Consider the following 19,981-nt stretch of genomic DNA (forward strand, 5'->3'; position numbering starts at 1 on the left):
GAGGGAGGGAGGGAGGAAGGAAAATATCTGAGGGTAAATATGGGGCTGGAGAGATGGCTCCATAGTTAAGAGTACTGGCTGCTATTCCAGAAGAACACAGTCCAGTTCCCAGCACCCACAAGGCCCCTCACAGTCATCTATACTCCAGTTCCAGGGGTCCTGACATCCTCTTCTGGCCTCCAAGGATATTGCACATGTGGTGAACAGACATACATGTAGGCCAAATACCCATACACATAAAAGACAAAGCAAAAAATTTAAAGAGAGAAAATCAATGTGTGAATGGATAAGTAGTAGGTGGCTACATGAGCCTCATGGTCAATCATGGGAGAAACTTAAAAATGTAATATGGTTAACTGCTGAAACAAATTCTAAACCAAGTGCAGATAAAGTTATACAGGAAGTATAATCAGAATGGGTAGGGAAGGCCATTCTCCAATGGGAGTTCCTAGGCTAAAAACCAAGAAATGCAAAAGGCAAGTTACATGAAGCTGAGGGCATAGAAACTTCCAGACAACACGTAAGTATGAACGTTCTCGGGTAGGAGTATGTCTTGATGTCTGAACAAGGTGGTTAAGAACGCCTCTTAGGTACAGAAGGAGTAACTTGTACTCACTTAACACCTTCCCAGAGCTGTCCAAATAACTCCTTTCTGAAGCCCTACAAGCCAATGGAAACCGCCACAGCTTCAATGTTGGCTCTGCCAAAACCCACTGATGTAACTGTGGGACCTTAAAGGGGTATTCTGGACATGAATGCTATGTCTTCAGAGTGGGACTGGTGTCTTAGTAAAAGGGAAAGTTTGTTTCCTCTTGGTCCCCCTCACTTTCATATTCTGCGACATTACACCAAAGCGAGGCCTTTGCCAGTTGTTGTCTCCTCAGGACTTCCCAGACTCCACAACTGTGACCGACAAATTTCTATTCATTACAAATTGCAGAGTCTCACATAGTGGTACAAAACGAACTAACATGCATGCCAGGGCCCCTGAAAAGTCAACACTGCAGATAAATTCCTTACTAGAGAGAACATAAAGAACATAGAAGAAACTTTCCAAATCACCTCCAACAACTAGGGACACAGCAGCCCTAAGCCCTGTCTTTCCTTCTCCTCTGTACTCCCCCACATTAGGTTAACTGAAATCTGTTTGCACTGTGGGTATAGGATACAGTAAGTGAGCAAAGCAGTGATAATAATCAAGGGCATGGGTTTTGTCATTCAGAGGAAATAAAATTGCAAAACTCTGTGAAAACTAGAAAACTACACGAGAAACATGTAATAAATTCTACTTTATATAATAGGTACTAGACAAAATTACTTTTACATATGAATAACTGCAGCCAATAAACACCGATAAAGCAAGAGTAATGGTGTCATTAGGAACAGCATAATTATTCAGGCAATGAACAGACCACCAGTGGTCTCCAGAATCAAACTACTTCACCAGTACTGAAAACACACTATTATGAATAAATGAAAACCACAGGAAATACTCATTTCCTCAAGATTTGTAATGCTTGCAGGGAGGTCAACTGCTATGGATGCCAGGAGAGAATAAATTTTAGTGTTTCCATTCCTGAGAGAATGGGTAGCAGGTAACTAGTCAGAAATCAGAGCAGACGAGAGGAAAAAACACCAGGTTTCAACTCTGGAACTGCACAGCAGCAACACTATCTGATCCATCACTGTATAGAATACCGACCTAACCTTCAATGACAAAATAACATCTCAGTGTGTACCCTTCCTATTCACAATGTGTAGCATTCTCCTGTGTGGGAAATTCTGAGGAAATAAAACACAAGGTGAGTCTGTTCAAAGAATCTGAGGTCCAGGGACTGGAGAGATGAATAGCTTAGCCATTAAGACCCAGGCTTACTCTCCCAGAGAAAATAGGTTCAATTTCCAGCATGCACATTGTGGCTCTCAAACATCTGTAACTCCAGTTTCAAGGGCACCTAATACCCTCCATCACCAGGCATGAAAGTGATGCACAGGAATTCATGAACGCAAAACATCCATACACATAAAATAAATGTAAAAAAATTAGAGAGTCTGAGATTGAAAGATGGTCAATCAACTAGTTTGGAATATGAATGAGGATTTTTACCAGTAATAAAGGCTGATTCTCAGCCCAATAGTGATAAATAATAGAGTCAATAAAATTTATTATCATCTCTATGAGAAAATGCAATCCTCATTTACTATAGTAGCAGACTCCTGAAATTTGAAGCCATGAAAGCACAGTCTACCAAGAACCATAAGTTCCAGAGTCTCATGGACTTTAGAAACTTGCTAGAGGTTAAAGATGAAGCACGGCAAGGCCCAAGATTCTATCCCCAACAACCCCCCCAACAAATAACAACAACAAAAAATTAACTGGCTAGTCCTCTTCTGCAGTGAATACTTAAATAAAAAAATACATATAATTAAGAGTGCCCTATGCCCCGGGATATGGTGATTCATACCATTAATCCTAGTACTCAGGAGGATCAGGAATTAAGGCCTCTTTGGCTGTATAGTAAACTGAAGTCCACCCTGAGTTACATGATCCCTGCTCCTCCCTTCCCTTAAAAATTAGAGATAGTGGACAATGCAGAAATGGTTCCTTTGAAGAGACGTTCCTGGTTTCTCTAGTGATGATCTGTGAGCACAAGGACCTCATGTCCTCTACATCCATCCATCATTTATTTTAATAATGTTATGTCCAGAACTCCTTAAACCTCCTCCCCACACACATAATTCTCTCTTTAAGAACTATGTGCACTCAAACTTTAACTTCAGTGCCTCAAGAAATTCTGTTGCCTTTCTAACTTGTGGAAATATGGATGGAAACACTTGGCTAACAAAGAACAAGACAATTAATAAGACAGTTGTCTTCTGCACAACTTCAGTGTCCCACCAAGACCACTCTTACCCCAAGCATCTCACCCTGAGTCACTTCTCAGATTAGGAGCTATGTGTGAGGAGTGAAGATTAATTGTTTCTAATAGGTGGTGAGGATGGTGGTGATGATGGAAGCAGCTGTGCTGTGGGCAGAAAAGACACTTCCCAGCTATCATCAAACACCCGGAACCTTGCTAAGTTAAGCCACCTATACACATTAACTTGAGTATACCCACCTCCAACATCCACTCTGAAAGCAATCTAGACCAAGTCGTTTCAAATTTGCATTCTACCTGCTGTGAAGAGGCAGGTGCTGGGTGTTAGGGCTAACACAAGAATGAGTTCCTGCACTAGTACTTGAAACTGCCCCAAGTCCTTCTCAGGGTATTAACACAACCGTTTTGCCCAGCTTTTACTCTCCAGTCTGGGTAAGGATGTTCAACTTTATAGAGGAAGTAAATACAGTAAACAGAAATAAAATGGGTCAGGGAGGATCAGGGTCCATAGTCAAAGCAAACAACAAGAATGAATGCCTTCATCAAACCAATTGTATCTTTGGTTTAAAACCAAGGAGGGAATTGTGGCTCCTTTACAAGTACCAGGATATTCAGTAAAATGAAACCCAGGGACCAGAGAGATAGCAAATATAATTCAAATAAAAGGCAAGAGGTACTTAGAGCACAATGTAGGGGAAAACAGAGAATGTATTCTAGTCATATGAAAAGTAACTTACAATAAGAACTCAAGAAACATAAAAAACTCTGAATAATTAACTAAACTGGAATTGGTAGACTATACAGAATATATACTATTTCCAAAATTTGGGGGAATATTTTATAGTGGGAAATTACCAATACCGAGTCAGGTAGAAATACAAGGGTATTTAATAGGGAAAAAGACTTACTTACAGAGCAATCTAGCCAGCCAACACGGCAGCAGTCTGTACAGCTGAGAACTGGAACTCACAACCTCACGCTTGTGCAAGGAGCTACATCCCTAGCCACCATTTCTATTCTTTATGCTTTGATTTCTGTTACTAGAAACTAAAAATTTGAATTTGATATTATCGGAATCATTTATAGTACATAGTTATATAGTGGAGAAAATTCTATTTCCCACAGTTGCACCAGAGTTTATTTCTCTGTTCTTTCACTTCTCTATTCTCCTTCCATCTGGAGTTTAAGTTTGCAGATGGTAATTCACATAGAATACCAAAGCCCTTACTATAAGAGAATTGACTAGAGTATTACGTAGGTAGAGGTAAAAGCACTATGTATATGTTGCTGCTTTATCAGACACAATAAATAATGCACAACTTATGAGAGATATCAATTTCATCCTGTCCCTGGTTACTTGATATTAGTACATTCATATGATGCCCCCAAATGAAGGCAGTACTTCTACTCCAAGCAACTGATGAAGAATGAATACACTCCCCTGGCAGTAATATTCACATGGTATGCTTATCTTCCTTTGTCTTTTCTATTTCCAGCTAGGGCTTGGAAATGCAAGAGCATTTAATTCACTGCATATTTTCTACTAAGCAATTCAGTCAATGGAGCCAAAGTATTCAATGACCAACAACTGTTTCACTTGGCCATTTTCCCAAACAGAACTTCAGTGCTCTTTGATCTTAATTAACTAATTAGTTAAGATGGTATCACTAGCGGCTGAGCCCCTTCTTTTCTTTTTTAACTTGGTCTACTCTCCACAACATCACATGATTAGGAACAAAGATGTTAGCAACAGTTATAGAAATATTACTGTAATAATCTTTTTTTCATTTCTTCTCTGGGGATGGTGTTCAAGACAGGATTTCCTTGTGTAGTCCTGGCTGATTGGAACAAGCTCTGTAGATCAGGCTGGCCTTGAACTCAGAGATCTGCCTGCCTTTGCCTCCCCAGTGCTGGGTTAAAGGCAGGTGCCAACAACACCTGGCTGTTGTAATAACATAACAATTATTAAACACAATCCACTGCCATAAATTACTACTACATACTGTTTGTTTTATCAGAAGCAAGTCAGTACAAAAGAACTGTACTTTAAAAGGAGCACCAGTGTTTAGTGACTGTATGACTTGCAAAGATATGTACCTGCTGGAAACGACTCAGAAAACGGAAGGACCCCTCATCACTACATCTCATTTGCCCCAGACAAAAATTTCTTTATCCTGTAAACACTGAGCATCTACAACCAGACCATAAGGAAAGCAAACTCAGGTGCAGTAATGTTCAGATGAACAAAGTCCTAAAAGCCTCTGAAAAGGGGTTTCTGTGAAATTAAATTTAAATAATAAAACATGATATCCTGATAATAACAAGCAAAAACAAACAAAAAACAGTCTGGAGATGATATGACAAATTCAGCATTAGAAAGAAACATCCCATGTATGTTAGATCCTGTGTTGGTTGACAGAACTTATTAATAACAAAAGATGCTTCAAAGAACAACCAATACAGAAATCATGGCTGACAACAGCAGCCAAGAATGGGCTTGTAGTCAGTCACTCAGGGTTAACATCTTTAAAGTTCACCTTTGTTTTTGGCATTTCCTGCTAACTGTTTAGTAATGAGTTGTTTTCAAATTATGTTTTTATTATACTCAGCCACTTTCTCTCACACTTCTTTCTCTATTTTAACTTTCAAAAGAAGTTTTGTTGGGGTATAACTGAAAAACAATTAACTGTAGAGTCTAAAAATTCTGTAAGTTTTGACATAGGATTTTTGTTTGTTTGGCTAGTTGTTTTTGTGTTTTTGTTTTTGTTTTTAGGCTATGTGGTAGGGACAGAGGAGATGGCTCAGCTGGTAAAGTGCTTGCTGAGTTCAGATTCCCAGTATCCATGTAGAGAGTCAGATATGGGAGCACTGGAGAGGTGGGGATAGCCAGTCAGTCGAGCCTAACAGGCAAGTTCCAGATTCAATGAACACCCTGCCTTGAAAGACAAGGTTGACTGCATTGGCAGCCCACATGCAGAGTGCTCTAGGAAAACAGAGTGGGACTAGCCTGCCTTTGCAGGCACAAAGTGTGACTGTCCCAAGTGCCGCTGCTTCCCCTGCCATTGGAACCCAGCTCCTTTGGCCTTCTGGTGTGGACTAAAGATGTAGAACTCTGCAAGAATCTTCTAGGCCTTCAGCGCCCAAATGCGACTGCTAAGGCATCAGCTTCACAAACCGAGCAGTTTACAAGGTTCTCCACATCTCCAACATTCAGGAGGCCATTGTTACTCTATACAGCTCCCATTATGTAATATTATAACAAAATAAGTAAGGTGGAGAGTAACTGAGGGAAAGCCCAACACTGATCTACAATCTTCTTGAGACAAACACACACACACACACAAGCACACACGCATGCACACAGACACACCATGAAACAAACCATCCACATACACAAAGATGAACATTCCCAAGCTTCCATAAGATCCTTTGTAATCCTACCCTCCCTCTTTTACTAGTCTTATGTCTCTGTTTCCCATCTATAAAATTAGTTTTCATTTTCTAGAATTTAAGTAAGAATCATAGAGTATGTACCTTTTAGCTTGGCTTCTTTCTTTTCATTCAGCCCAAGCATTAAGCATTAATTAAGCATTAATTTCTCCACATTGCTAGGTATATCAATAATCCCTTCTTTTTGTGTGAATTGTTTTATGAGACAAGGTTTCTCTGTGTAGTTAGAGTGTCTTGGAACTCACTCTGTAGACCAGACTGGCCTCCGAGATCCACCTGCCTCCCCTCCCCCCAGTGCTGGGATTAAAGGTGTGCATCATCACCACCCAGCAATAGTTCCTTTTTTAGCTAAATATGGTAAATATGTAATCTCAGAATTCAGGAAGTTAAGGCAGAGAAATTGCTGTTAGTCTGAGGCCAGCCTAGATCCTGTCCCCCAAAACAAAAACAAGCAAAACAAAACTCCACTCATTCTTTTATTTACTCTAAAATTTGTACTGTATTTTTAATCTATCACAATTTTTTTCAGATAGTGTAATGATAAATCTTTCTGCCAAGCTGCCCGAGCTCCACCACCAAAATAACACACAGAGAGTTAGATTAGGTACAATGCTGCTGGCCAATGACTAGGATTTCTTAATCTATATACTTTATAAAGACTTATCAAGGACGCTGGCAGAATACATCTTCTTTCTGTGATCACATGGTGGCTCCACCAAGGAGAGAGGAGGAGGAAGAGGAAAAGAATAATTTCCTGTTTGTCCCTGCTTATATTCTGAGTCTGCCTGCCTGAGACTTCTCTTTATTGCATTTCCCAGAATCCTCCTCAACTCAACCAATAAGACAAACATATACACAAAAAAACCTCCCTATCAAGATAGGGTCTGTTATGTTGTCTTGGACGTCCTCTAACATAAAGATACATCTGCCTCTGTCTCCTGAGTACTGGGATTAAAGATGTGCAGCAACACACCCTGTCTGTCACAAAGTTTTGCTTTGTTTTTTTCTAGACAGGGTTTTGCTATGTAGCCCTGGCCATCCTGGAACTCCCTTTGTAGACCAGGATGGCCTCAAACTTATAGAGATCTGCCTGTTTCCCCAAGTGCTGGGATTAAAGGCATGTGCCGCCGCCACCACCTGGCTCATCACAATTACTTTTATCCATTCACCTGTGGATGAACATTTATTTCCAGTTTTTGTCTATTATAAGCTGAATTATCGTGAACATTCATGCACAGACATGTCTTCATAAGTACACATATATTTCTTTTGTTGAGTAAGTACACAGGGCCATATGGAAGGTGTATGATTTTAAGATTTTTGTTTGATTGTATGCTTCTACTTGTACCTGCACTCATATGCACACATACCTCCAACACATGAACATGCATGCATACATACACACACACACACACTCTTTATATTCTGCATGTGGATATCCAATTATTCGAGCATTATTTGAAAAATTATACTTGGCTAGGTGAGGTGGGTGTACGCTTGCAGTCCCAGACCTCTCATACAGCTGAAATAAGGAAATGACCATAACCCAAGATAGAGCCAAGGCTGGGTAGCAGTAAAACTGTCCTTAAAAATTATCCTTTCCCACTGAATTACCTTTACACCTTTGTTGAAAATTAATGGGTTATTTCTGGGGACTATTTCTGTTCGCCATTTTGTTTCACTGCCTATTTACAGCAATAATATACTGTGACTTCATGAATCCAGGAAATGAATGTAATACAACTACATTTTTTTCTCCAAAATGACTTTGCTCAGCTAGGTCCTCTACATTGCTGAAGAGGCTTGAATACCAGTTTGTCCATTTCCAAATAATTTGCTGAGGTATGGACTGAGCTTGCATGGAAACTACAGTATCCCCCTGGTGAGAACTAATCTCCTAACTGCAAACTGCTCAATGCATAAACATGTTTTACCACTTGATTTGTTTAAGCTTTTACATTTCTATCAGCTGTGCATTATAACACAAAGTGTATAATCTCTTGTGTATTTTGTTACCTTTATCTCTACACAATTACTTTTTTGGATGCTTTACAAATCATACATTAAATTTCAATGCCTAACTGGTTTGTTTTTTGGTTTTGTTTTTTTCTTTTTTGCTAATCTACAGATAGGCAATTCAGTTTTACATGTTTAATTTATATTCTGCAAGCGTCTGAGGCAGAGCAATTTTAGTACTGCTTTTCATATATACCACGTGATGTGGAAAACTCATGTCCCAGTGAACACAGAAGTATTAATTCTTCCTTCCTAACTGCATTACTTTTCTCTGCCATCTCGACCTCTCTTCCTTAATCTCACTGACTAGAAACTCTAGGACAAAGCTGAATGCTCCTTATCAGACTCTCACCATTCACTATTTAAAATGAGGTTAGCTATACAATTTTCACATGCATGTGTTTTCCAGGAAGAGAGGACCCCTTGCTCCCTCATCTGCAGATAGTAGTTGTTTTTAATTGGGAATGGATGTCCAATTCTGTCAATATTCTTTTCTTCTCAGGTGGTAACATGATTTTCTTTTTTATACTGTTTATATATAATAAACTTCATTTCTGGAATCACGAGTGTTCAGCCAACCTTAGGACTCCTGAGGGTAAACCTCATTTGGTCATAATATATTTTCCCTTCTTGTAATTTTCTGAATTTCATTAGTAATGATTCTGCTAGGAGTTTAGCTATATTTATGACAGATAGCAATCTAAAGCTCTGACTTGTAATATCTATACTACACAACCACTGGAAAGTACTCTCCCCTTTCTAACAGCCTAGAGGAATTATATAACAACTGACATTTCTCTTCCTTCAATATTTGGAGAAATTCCTTAATGATACCATTTGAGCATACACTTTTTTTCCTGTAAGGTTTTTAACTACAAATACAAATGTGTTTTCTATGACAGTGATAAGTGCTCTGGAGGTTTGGAGTCCTGAGTTACCAGTTTTTCAGTACTATGCTGCTCCTAACTAACTAACCTCTTATGTTCTCTTTAGTATCTATAAATTGGCTTCATGTCCTCCCTCCCTCTCTCCCCCCTCTCAATACAGGTGATCTGAATCTCTTCTTGTTTTTCTGTCAGATTGGGAAATAAATTTTTATAGTTTTCTAAAACTATCAACAGGCTTCTCAGATTTATGTATATGATTGTTTGCCTGCATGTATAAATGTACACCACATGTGTGCTCAGTGCCCATGGAAGTCAGGAGAGGGCATTAGATTCCTTGCACATGGAATTATGGATAGTTATGGACAACCATGTGTATGCTGGAAACCAAGTTCCAGACATCTGCAAGAGCTCTTAACTGCTAAGTCATCTCTCCAGCCTGCAAAGAACTAATTCTTGATTTCCTTTCTTTTCTTTTTCTATTTTCTTTCAGATTTTAATTGATATTCTACTTGTTCTAGCTGCCATCTGCTTCTTTCCTGAGCATTTTTTTATAGGCAGGATGCTGAGGCTATTGTGTTTATTTGCTATAGATTTCTCCTAAAATGCTCTTTTAGCTGCTTCTCACAAATTCTGCGTTTTTATGTTCTATTTAGATTTGCATTTGGTTCAGTGTTTGATTTTGAGATAAAGCTTCAGGATGTGCAGTGATCGTCCTGACTTTATTCCCCCATGCTGAAGTTACAGTGGACTACTGCATCTGCCTATGCTTTCATTTTCATTTACCTCAAAGTAATTCCTGTTACCTCACACCCCGAGGCAATCTCATCATATTATCTATGCTAGCTAGACTCAAAGCTCCTGGGCTCACATGACCCTACCTCAGGCTCTCAGGTGCTGGAACTATGGGGACACACCACCACAATGGCTTTACTTTCTCTTTCTCCTATTTGACCTAAGGGTTATTCACAACAGTGCTGTTGCCTTTTTAAATACCTGAGGCTTTCCCAGACATATTTCATTATTTTCCACTGTTTTTAACTTCACATGACTCAAGAATTTCTAGTTTATTAAGTCATTCTTAAGGCCAGGATATATATTATTTTTTGTCAGTGTTCCACGTGAACTTGTACAGAATATGTGTTTGCTATTACTAAGTGAAGTGTTCTTACAACTACCAATTACACAAAGTCAGTTGATGATTTTTTTGTTTAGTCTTCTGCATTCTTGATGATTTTCTGACTTCTTATTCTATCAATTATTTAATAATTGATATCTCTGATATTTTGTGTTTTAAAATTTGATGACTTCCAGTTAGTTAATCTCCTCACATACACACTGTCCTGTTATCCTTATGCTTTTGATGTCATATCTAGAGTCTTTGGACAAATCTGAGATCATGAAGATTTACTCCTTTTTATTTCCTAAGCATTTTACAGTCTTAACTCACATGTAGGTGGGTGACCTATTTTGAGCTACTGCTTATATAAGGAGTGAAGGGCAGGTATGACTTCATTTTTTTTTTTTGCATGAAGAAATATAATCACTCCAGCATAACAATGATTAACTATTCTTTCACCACTGACTAGACTTGGCACTCACCTTGAAAGTCAACTGGACACAGATACTACTGTATTTATGGACTTTCAATTTCACTCCACTGGTCCTTATGACACCACCACACAGTTTCATTAAAGGTCTGTAGTAAGTATAAAAATCATGATCCTTTAGTCCACCAACTTTATTGTTCTTTTCCAAGGCTGTTTCGGGCATTCAAGGACTCTTGCAATTTCAAATTAATTCAGAGATCTAGTTTCCATTTTAAACCATCGATACAACTTTGATAGGGATCGATTTGGAGAACCCTGACTTGGTAACACCATCACATATCCATCAATGAACACAGAATGGATTTCCATTTATTTAGATATTCTCTACTATGGCAATATTCTGTAATTTTCAGTTTACAAGTCTTTTACTACCTAAGTTAAATTAATTTCAATGACTTTTATTCTGTGAGATGTTAATGCAAATAGGACTGCCTTCTCCTTTTTAGGTTCTGTGTGATACAGCAACACAGCTGATCTGAGTGTTCTGATCTTTTTCCCTCCTCATAGCCTTCTGAATCTCTTTGAGTTCTCTCCAGGACCATGTTATCTGTGAGCAATGACAGCTTCATCTGCCATGAACCTTACTGACTCTGTGAATGTCAGCATGGCCTCCTCAGATTCCCAGTTCCACATTCTTAAATCTGGCAGATGTGTGGCCTCCACCCCAGCTAGTGTGGTGAGGCAGTCACTGAGTTTGTCCTATTTGTATGTCACCTCTCAGAGATCACTATCCTTGTTACCTGATGTCCAATATCTTGAAAATCACTGTCAAAATATTTTACCAGTCTTGTTCATCATTCAGATGGTGTGATGGTTAAATTTAGGTGTTCACTTGACTACTGGTCAAATACTACTGTGTATGTGTATGAGAGTAATTCTTGATGGAATGAATATAACTGGGTAAAAGCAGACTGCCCCCTAATGTCAGACTCATCCAAACAAAGAAATAAGGCACAGGAGGAGTAAACTCTTGCTGTTTTTTCATGTGAGACACCTCCTCCCTGTCTCTGAGTGGAACTGGAACACCAACCCTTCTCAGGCCCCAAAATCTGAAGTTTTAAAATCTAAAGTTCCAAGGGGAATTTATGCCGTCAGCTTTCCTAGGGCTCCAAGTTGCTATCATTTCCCAGTCTTATAGTCACCTAAGTCAATTCTTCATCATAATAAACCTTACCACAATCACACACACACACACACACACACACACACACCACACACACACACACACACACACACACACACACACATCATACAACAAAATTTCCCACCTCTGCCAACACAATGATACTGGCTGTGTCTGGGCACAGTGCTCCTGGTCAGAATACTGCCACTGCCTGAAGTGTGAGTCTGCTGCACTTCTAAGACAGTGTTTCATTATTAAGCAAGTGATTACAAAAGTCACAAATATCTTTCCCACATTCTTCCACAAGATTTGTACTTTTTTCACTGCTATGAGGCAAGGTGCTTTACACCTCATGAATAAAATACAAGCTATAAAGGGGAAAGTAGCATGGAAAACAGTGAGTGGTACAGACTAGGACAAAGCACTTTACAGTTCACATGATATTTCCATACATATCTCATGATCATAACAACCATGAGGTTCAGCTGTTAGGCAGCTGCAGTTCACAGCAGGGGAACCTGGGATCAGAATCAGTCAATCTGTGTCAGACTTCCTTCATTTGACTCCACTGACCCTACCATTTTTTCACTGTCCTCTACACCCTGTCTTCATTTTTCTGATGCAGCTTAGAATTTATGGCACATCATTCATAACAAACCCTGTACACACTCAGTCCCTCTACCCTTCTTGCTCCAACATGGCCTAATAACTGTTTTCACACAGAAGTGAAGACCACTAAATCCAAGTGAGTCCTTAGTGTTACATGCTAATTGTTCTTACTCACTTTGTCCAGAGAGTGCCTCTTAAAACTTACATGCACCGAAACAACCCAGTAGGCTTAAGAAACAGTTTCATCCTCAACAGTTCTCAGTAAGCAGGCTTCGGCTGGCCCCTATGCATCGGGTCCAGGGACCACAACATCTCTTCAAATCTCCCCCAGTATAATGTTGTAGGCTCAAGTACAGAATCCTCAAGATGAAGAGACAGAACTAAAGACAAGGCAAAACCAATGTAGACCTAAGAAACTGAGCACTTGCCCATCATCTGGAAGGTCCTGGATTTAACTCTAGTACCACACATAATTGCAGCAACAGTAGTAAATAAAAATAAGTGCTCAGAATTTATGGGGCCTCTGGTAGTAGATCAGTATTTATCCCTAGTACATGAATGGACTTTAGGAGCCCACTCCACATAGAGAGATACTCTCTCAGCCTAGACACATGGGACAGGGTCTAGGCCCTGCTCCAAATGATATGACAGACTTTGAAGATTCCCCCATGGAATGCCTCACCCTCCTGGGGGAGCAGATAGGGGTTGGGATGTGGAGGAGCAGGGGAGGAACAGGGAACTGGGATTGACATGTAAAAGAAGCTTGTTCTAACTTAAAATTGGTCTAATTACCATTATAAAAATAAAAAGTATATTAAAAAAATAAGTGCTCAGAGCCAGGTGACGATGGCACACGCCTTTAATTCCAGCACTCAGGAGGCAGAGGCAGGCAGATTTCTGTGAGTTTCAGGCCAGCCTGGTCTACAGAGTGAGTTTCAGGGCAGCAACACTGAGAAATCCTGTCTTGGGGAAAGAAAAAAAAAAGTTTAGCCTCCTTGTCCTGTACTTCAAGCTTTCTTCTTATTCTCACAAATATTCTTTGTTGTCATCTCCTTTCATGCAAATGGTAATCGATGTATTGTATCCTTTCCAAGATTTCTCTATCCCTGTCTTTGCCTTTCATATACCTCGGGACTTGTGAAACATCATAGTGATGACATCCTTACCTTTGCTGACTTAGCCTGCAGGTCTTCAGCGTATCCTCCCTGGCACGTACCTCAGCATTTCCACATTAAGATGGGCCTGGCTACCGGCTTCTTACAATCATGTTTATTTTAAATGTCCACAAGGAGTCAGTTTCAGGCTCATACAAAACCTTTTTTTTATCCAAAACAAAACAAAAACCCAAACAAAAATAGTGCCACACACTATTTTTTTTATAAGACATTAAACATGTCTACATTATCCTTTCAAAAAGTGTTTTCACATGGCTGGAGAGATGGCTTATCATGTTAAGGTATTTGCTGCCCAGCCTATTGACCTGAGTGTGATCACATGATGGAAGGAGAGCACTGTCTCTACAGGCTACCCTCTGACCTTTACACATGTAACACAGCATGTATGCATCTACACACACACACACACACACACACACACACACACACACACACACACCAAATAAATACATCAAAATATATTTTTAAACTTTACAATATATTATTTTTCCCGTCATTTTAATCACAAGCAGCTAATTGTTGTTTATTTCAGCGTGTTTATTACTGAATGGTTTTCTTTCTGTCATAGCTATGAGTGCAGGCTATGTTTGATCATTTCACAATCACATAATATAGGTAAATGGCCTTATAAAACTGAAAAAAATTTAAATTGAACCATATAATTTAACTAGTGGCCAAAAGAGCTAATAATCTTATATAAAAATCTTATTTAAAAAAAAGATCAGACCATCAGCTTTACAGTACAAACCAGCCAACAGAAAACTGATTCCAAAACCAATCTTGGGATGTTTAATAATGTATACTTTTATGACATGACATTCAGCTGCTGTTTTACCTTCCAGCTAGACTGAATTGAATTTTAACCACCCTTATGGCACTGTACATATGCAGGCAGCAAATGCCATCCACTGAAGCGAAGCAGTGTGTATAAAAGGGTTCAATTAAATGGTAGAATGTTTCTTGTAAATTAAAGCCCTACTGAATAATCATCTTCCATGCAAATTATCTTTCTTGGGGTGTTCAACAATATGCCATCATCATACGTAGCTGCTTTAGTACGTGCTTATTTGTAATGCTTGACATAATGAATTCTCCCTCTTTATTCCCTTAGAAATGAATATGAGAATGTAAGCTTTTTAATTTTCCCTTGCTAGACTGCCTTTGTGAACACACCAGCAGGGACACACTGTATCTTTATAACCTATAGTACAGAAGAATTATTTAATCACATAACACTACTAATGCTCTTATCTGAATAGATTTGTTATGAAAGATACCAGGTTGATCTTTCCTCTCTCAAAAAAGTAAATTTTCCCAGAAGTCCAGCTCATTCTCCTTATCATTATCTTATACCTTAAGTTCCTATTCTTAGAAAAATAAACACCTGGGCAATGGTTGTGCACACCTTTGACCAGCACTCCGGACGCAAACGCAGGCAGATTTCTGTGAGTTCCAAGGCCAGCCTGGTCTACAAATAGAGTTCCAGTACAGCCAAGGCTACATAGAGAAACCTGGGGGGCAGGGGGGGATATACTGGTGTGCAAGTACACAAAATAGAGATTGTTAGCAAAGTAGATCACAGGAGTCCACTCAGTGGCCAAGTGTTTGCCTAGCAAGCAGAAACCCTGGGCTTGTTCCTCACACTAAAACAAATTGTGCTCCAGTTGGACTTGATGGTTCATGCCTGAAAATCCCAGCACTAGGGAAGTTGAAGGTAATAGGGCTGTTGTGAGTTCCAGACCAGCTTATGCTATAATAATTTCCAGGTTAGTCTGGGCTAGAGTGTGCCTTGACAGAACAATACAAAAAAAAAAAAAAAAAATGCATGTTGTGTATGTGTGTGAGTCAAACTTGTTATCCAGTTCTCAAAGAGGTAAAAAAAAAAAAAAAAAAAAAAAAAAAAAACCACAGGGCAAATAAAGCTAAAAGATAGTGTCTGTGGGTAATACTTTGACATTGCTGGGACAGAAAGCTGGTGTCCTAGTGGGTACAAATTCAGTTCCCCTGGTGCCAATGTAACACCAAACAAAAAACTCCACATCCAAAAAAAAAAAAAAAAAAAAAAAATCAAACCAAAACATTCATTCATAGTTAATTTCATACAGCTTCCACTTCCACACATCCTCTAGAGAATTCTTATGCACATATTATCAACCTAAACTCAGAATAGAGTGGTATCAAAGGTGTCGTGGAGGAGTCTAAGTCACAAGCCTGGACCTGGGTCTGAGCCTGGCTTAGCAGGAGAGTTGGGAAGAAATGGGCTACATATAAAGTAGACTCTGAAAATGCTCGTGCAATGAAGGCTTGGTAGCCAGATGATGACTTTCTGGAAGCATCTGAACCCTGAGGGCTCTAGATTAACCCATTAGTGGAGCTATTCCTCCATTGCACACAGTAGTCATAAGAGCTGAGGCCTAGTAAGAGGAGGTGAGACCCTGGGGCTTGCCTTTGACCTACCCTATCATCTGCTTCACAGCTCTCTTGAGGCCATCAGCTCTGCTCATCACACCCTTCAGCCACAATGTTCTATTGTTAAATAAGTCTTAAAGGTTTACTATTGGAAAACAAATCAGCATTGCAAAAATACTCCTATTTTTCTCAATTAAAACTAGTCAAATTTTGCACAATCCCCAAGTAGCCACAAACACAAACTAGATTAGAGATAGTGTACAGATATAAAATTATCTGTTTTTAACAACCACAAAGAAATATAACCTCAGATTTATTTCCATAAACTTCCATAGTACACTGGATTAAACTTCATTTTTCCATCTTTTAAATTTCACCAAATCATTGTCGTATTTTTTAAACTTGTAAATTATTTAGTCTTAGTTAAATTTATTATGTGAGTTCAGTGGCTAGCATCTGAGGTTAGAAAATATGCAAATACCAGAATCCTGGTGGTGTGTTTAAAGGACAGTGGCATCTTCATCTACTATTCTCTGGATCCTTCTTACCACTGTGTCTGTTTGAATCAAGCTTATCACCACCCTGACCTAGATACTCTGCTCCAGCAGCAGGCAGCCTTTCTAGGAGCTGCCTCTTGACATCTATCCTGCCCCACTTTTCACAACACTGTCACTTAGGTGATCAGCACAACGTCTGTCTTACTCACATCAAGCTAGCATCCTTCTCTCAAAATTCAGAAACTCACCATGAAGGCTGCCTCTCAGTCCACAGATGCACATGATGTGGTACTACTGTAGTAAGATGGCTAGTTTAAAACTGTTCATAATAAATTACCCGTGTGACCTGTGAAAAACACAAATACACAATGCTTCAAATAAAAAAATGCTTTAAGACATATAGTTGGGGAATGGAGAGATGTCTTTAACACATATAATTGAAGATTTCTTTTAGGACTATATATTTTATGTGTACGAGTGTTTGCACATAGATTTACCACTCCTGTGTCTCACATACCCAAGGAGACCAGAAGAGAGAGTTGAGATATTAGCACTAGAGATAGATATTAGCCACCATGTGGTTACTGGGAAACGAAGCCAGGACCTCTAAAAGAACAGCCAGTGCTCTTAACCACTGAGTCATCTCTCCAGTCGCTTAAAGATTTCTTGAATTCAATTTTCTCAGTATCCAGGTGTAGGGGCTGGTGGGAGGGTGGGAGGTTGCAGGCAGGGAGGTGATGGCTCTTCCAGGTATTTAAAACTTCAATACTAATTATCTTATGTGCCTGACACTCTACCCACATGAATTCATTTAATCCTTAACAACTCAGTGAAGTACATACTTAGTATCACTGTACATGTAGGGACAAAAGCACGGATGGTAAGCATTTATAAAGGCCAGAGGTAAACCTTAGTGCCACCAATAGTGAGTCCAAAGTTTGCTCTTAACTAGGCAAAAGACCCCATTACTCATACCAGAGCTGCTGTTCATAATAAATTACCCGTGTGGTCTATGCATTTGGAAGAACGACAAGAAACAAACTTAGGTTTTTTTTCCCCCAAAGACTTTATTTTTACAACAAAGATTAGTTAAATTATTAGTCACAAAAGCCACTCAGGTGCTAAAAAGTCACAGATTAAATGATGGGAGAAGATTCAGACACCACCAGAAGAAGCCAGAAGCCTGCTTGCTTCACTTCTCCAGATCGCTTCACATCCTAAAGCATGGATAAAACTTCCCTCTATAGTCCCTTTTGGTTCAAACACATGAAGAGTAACACTAAAAAACCTAACTCCTTAGATAGCTGAAGACACTGCTATCTGCCCTTGGTAAATCACATCATATCCACCATGGGAAGATCAAAAATATTTGATTTCAAAGAGTGTTTGTTTGTGTGTTTTTTGAGACAGTGTTTCTCTGTGTAGGCCTGGCTGTCCTGGAAGTCACTCTGTAGACTAAACTGGCCTCAAACTCAGAGATCCACCTGACTTTGCCTCCCAAATACTAGGATTAAAGGTGTGGGCCAACACCCAGCTCAATTTCAAAGATTTTCAAAGATACAAATACAAAATCTTTCATGCTTTTACAAATGCTGGTGAGATGTCTCCACTGGAGAGATGGCTCAGCAGTTAACGGCACTGGCTGCTCTTCTAGAGTGCCAGAGCACCCATATGGCAGCTCACAACTGTCTGTGACTCTAGTTCTGGGATATCCAACAATTCACACAGATATACATGCAAGCAAAGCACTACAACAACAAAATGCTGGTGAGATGTCGCAGCAGTAATTGTGTTTGCCAGGCAACCCTGATAACCAGAACCCATGTGGAAAGGCCGTATGCAGCGGCTCCTGTGTCTAACCCCAGCCCTGCACTCCAGGAAGGAGGTGAGGAGCCACTCCATGGTGGGCTAGCCTAGAGTATGCAGCACAGCGGCAGAAACAACAAAGAAGATCTTGCCTCAAAAAATAAATTGATCCAGGCAGTGGGGGCTCACACCTTTGATCTAAGCGCTTGGGAAGCAAAGGCAGGACTCAGGTGGATCTCTGTGAATTCGAGGCCAGCCTAGTCTACAGAGTGAGTTCCAGGATAGCCAGGGCTGTTACACAGAGAAACCTTGCCTCAAAAAACAAAACAAAACAAAACAAAAAACACATTCCTAAAAAGCTGTCCACTGTTCTCTGACCTACACACACACACACACACACACACACACACACACACACACACACACACACACACACATTTGAATTAAAAACAAGATTGAATTACATGATGATCCCAGTTCCCTTCTCCCTCCCTTCCTCCTCTACCACCCGCCCCCACTAAAATCCTACCTGTCCTATGTCCTTTCTTCTAATCTACACCTGAATCAAAATTTCTGCTCTCTCATGACCTCTGCATCCTTCCTTTTCTTCCCTTCTCACTCTTTCCTCCCCGCTCTTCCCATGTTCTCAATTTGCTCAGGGGATGGTGACCCTTTCCCTCCTCCAGGAGACAAAGTTTGTCTCTTTTAGGGTCTTCCTTGTTTACTAGTATCTCTGGCAGTACACACACACTTTTAAGAATGCATAACAATAATAAAACACAACAAAATTCTAGAGGTACAACAAAAGGAAAAAATATGTAATTCATAACCGTACAGTGCCAGGTCCAAAGGAAACTCCAATTCCCCAAACACCAAATGCAGTACACATGCCCAGACCAACCACCTCAAGCTGGAGTATAAAAGGATTTCTGGTGGTAAGATAAAAGCCAGCATTCTTCAGGAACTTTTCCTTTGCCAAAAGGAGTCCCTTCCCTTGCCTTTGGCAGAAGAGACGTGAGAGTTGACACATGCCTGTGGTTGCATATCAAAGCCCATCTTAGTTTCCAGGCTCCTACAATCCCTATCCACAAGTATCCCTTATACATTCAGAGGCCCCAGCCTAGCTTCCTAGCATCCTAGCCCTTCTTTCTCATCTCTAACTGGCAAGGTTCCCACACACACTGTATCTCCACTATTCTTTCCCTTCTCTCACAGACAGCCCTAGCCATGTCCAGTCTATTTATTTTTCTTTCTGCTCTGGACTCTTCCAGATGCCTCTGGCTGTTCTCTCTTATCTACAATCAAAACCTTCCCACTAAAGGAGCAGCCATTTCAGTGGTTTCTTTACTGTGCCCCTCACATATACAGCATATTAATACAGTTAGTTTTTCTATGTATTTCCTTATGCATATTTAAATAATTGTCATGTCTAGGGGGATACAGAAGACAGAGGGCTGTTCCTTTCTTTTTCTACTTGACAACTTTACAGCAGGAATTCTTCCTTTTGCCACAATCTTTTACAT

The 19,981-nt window shown here is 39.8% G+C and overlaps 1 protein-coding gene across 5 annotated transcripts in view; it reads right to left on the minus strand.

The window, feature by feature from the left end:
• The window catches only part of Kiaa1958 (KIAA1958 ortholog), a 155,128-nt gene that overhangs the window by 110,452 nt on the left and 24,695 nt on the right, over nucleotides 1-19,981 (minus strand). The window contains exon 1 of one of the 5 annotated variants that reach the window (XM_027402996.2): nucleotides 16,901-18,025. The exons of the other annotated variants lie outside the window; for them this stretch is intronic. The gene's annotated coding sequence lies outside the window, so the exon portion shown is untranslated. Of the gene's footprint in view, nucleotides 1-16,900; nucleotides 18,026-19,981 lie in introns of those variants that run through there. 5 annotated transcript variants of the gene reach the window in all.

This window comes from Cricetulus griseus, chromosome 2 (assembly GCF_003668045.3).
Source record: "Cricetulus griseus strain 17A/GY chromosome 2, alternate assembly CriGri-PICRH-1.0, whole genome shotgun sequence".
Taxonomy (NCBI): domain Eukaryota; kingdom Metazoa; phylum Chordata; class Mammalia; order Rodentia; family Cricetidae; genus Cricetulus; species Cricetulus griseus.